The sequence below is a fragment of the Trichosurus vulpecula genome, chromosome 9 (assembly GCF_011100635.1).
Source record: "Trichosurus vulpecula isolate mTriVul1 chromosome 9, mTriVul1.pri, whole genome shotgun sequence".
Lineage (NCBI taxonomy): Eukaryota > Metazoa > Chordata > Mammalia > Diprotodontia > Phalangeridae > Trichosurus > Trichosurus vulpecula.
Genome location: NC_050581.1, coordinates 28,011,594 through 28,013,565, shown reverse-complemented (window position 1 = coordinate 28,013,565; position 1,972 = coordinate 28,011,594). Strand labels below are relative to the sequence as shown.

At 34.5% G+C, this 1,972-nt stretch overlaps 1 pseudogene; it reads left to right on the top strand.

Moving 5' to 3' along the window:
- The first annotated feature begins 492 nt into the window (after positions 1 to 492).
- Positions 493 to 1,287, top strand: LOC118832063 (annotated as a pseudogene).
- The last annotated feature ends 685 nt before the right edge of the window (positions 1,288 to 1,972 follow it).

The window sequence follows — 1,972 nt, the reverse complement described above, 5'->3', positions numbered from 1 at the left end:
TGATTTTTTCTAATAGATGAATATCCAAAGGATGTGCTCCACAATCATTGAGAAAAACCTCCAAATGACTAATAATAAGAAATATGCAAACAGAAACTCTGAATTAACACCTCTAAAAGTGTTGAAGGTGATAAAAGATAAAAATAACAATTTTTTGAGTGGTTAGGAGAGGCCAAGCAGAGTAATAAGTTTTGGAGTCATGAATTTTTCCATCCATTCTGAAAAGCTATTTGAAACTATGTCACAAAATTCACTAATTCTCACACCTTTTGGCCTACTGATATCACTTCTAGGTGTATAACACTAAGAAATAAAAGACAGAAAAAAGTATGAATGGAATTATCCATAGCTGTATTTGTTGTAGCAAAGTCCAACAACTGGAGAATAATTGACCAAAATATAATAATTATATGGATGTAATGGAATAATATGGATTCAGAGAAGCTAGGGAAGAATGTTTAACTGATGCAGAGCAAACACCAGAACAGAACAATGCAAAAGAAAATAACTTTGGCCTTTTTTAGTTGGTGGCCAGAGCTTGTATGTTCACATGCTGTGCTGCTTTTGCTATCCCATGCTCAGTTCCTCCATTGCTGCTGCTGCTTCCTCCTCTTCCTGGTCCTTCTCACCACCACCTTGGGCTTCACAGATCTCAAGACAGCACCAGGCCAGCAGCACTTCAATGACTTTCTGGCAGACAAGAGCTACATGAAGAGTTATGTGCCATCCCAGGTTAACACTGCAGTATTTGGAGTAGTCGCAGACTATCCACCTGCAAACATGTTACCATGCTCTCCATTGGTATAACCACATTAAATCCAATGAGAAGCAAAAGGCAAGCATAGGCCTTCTGATGTAGAAGATTCCACAGGAAATGGAGCTCCAGATAGCAAAGATGATGATGACAATGATCTCTTTGGGTCTGATGAGGAGGAGCAAATTGAAGAAGCAAAGAAGCTAAGAGAAGAACTCCTTGTCAGTATGAATCAAAGAATTAATTTAAAATCCCCCTGCAATTGTTTCTTACTCTTCCATCTTACTGGATTTAAAACCTTGGGATGATGAGATAGATATGACAAAATTGGAGAAAAGTGTAAGAAGTATGCAGGTAGATGGCTTGGACTGGAGATCTTTTAAACTAGGTTCAGTGGGATGTGGCATCATGAAGATTCAGATACAATGTGTAGTGAAGATGATTGAGATGACACAGATATGCTACAGGAACAGATAACTGCCTTTGAAGACTTTGTGCAATCCATGGATGTTGGTGCCTTCAATAAGATCTAACACCTACCATTCTCAATATCTCATTTAAATAAAACTATTAGCAAGCAAAATAAAAAAGGAAAATAATTTTGAAAGACAATAAGAATTCTGATCAATGCAATTACCAATTTCAGAATTTCAGAAAATTGATGGGGCAGCATATTTCCCAATTCTTGATAGTGAGTTGATATTTAAAAGGTTGCAGAAGGCAATATATATTTTTGCAAAAGGACAATGATCATGATCACCTTTGTTTTGCTTGACTTTATTTATTTGGTACAATAAACCTTTTCTATTTAGGATGGAAGACTTTTTTCAGGGAGTGACTTGATTGATAGTTATAATTATTCAAATAAAGATAAAAGAAAAGAGTATCAGCAAAATATTTGAAAACACTTATGAGAGAAACAGGAAGTTCAGAGAAAGACAAAACTAAAAAATGTGATTTTGTTGCCTTTTTTAAAAATATAGAGAAGCATTTAAAAACCAGGTGGAACATATAAGAATTTCATTGTTCCTTAGGAATACATTTTTTCTTTTCTTCTTGTGTATTGTATATTTTTTGATGTTGTTTATTAAGTCTATAATAAAAACTCAAAATATCTTTAGAAAGAAAAGAAGATCTAGGAGCCAAGACATTGGAATAAGTAGTAAATTACTGTCATTCTCTGATATTTACCCCTCAACAATCATAAAATATTGCCTA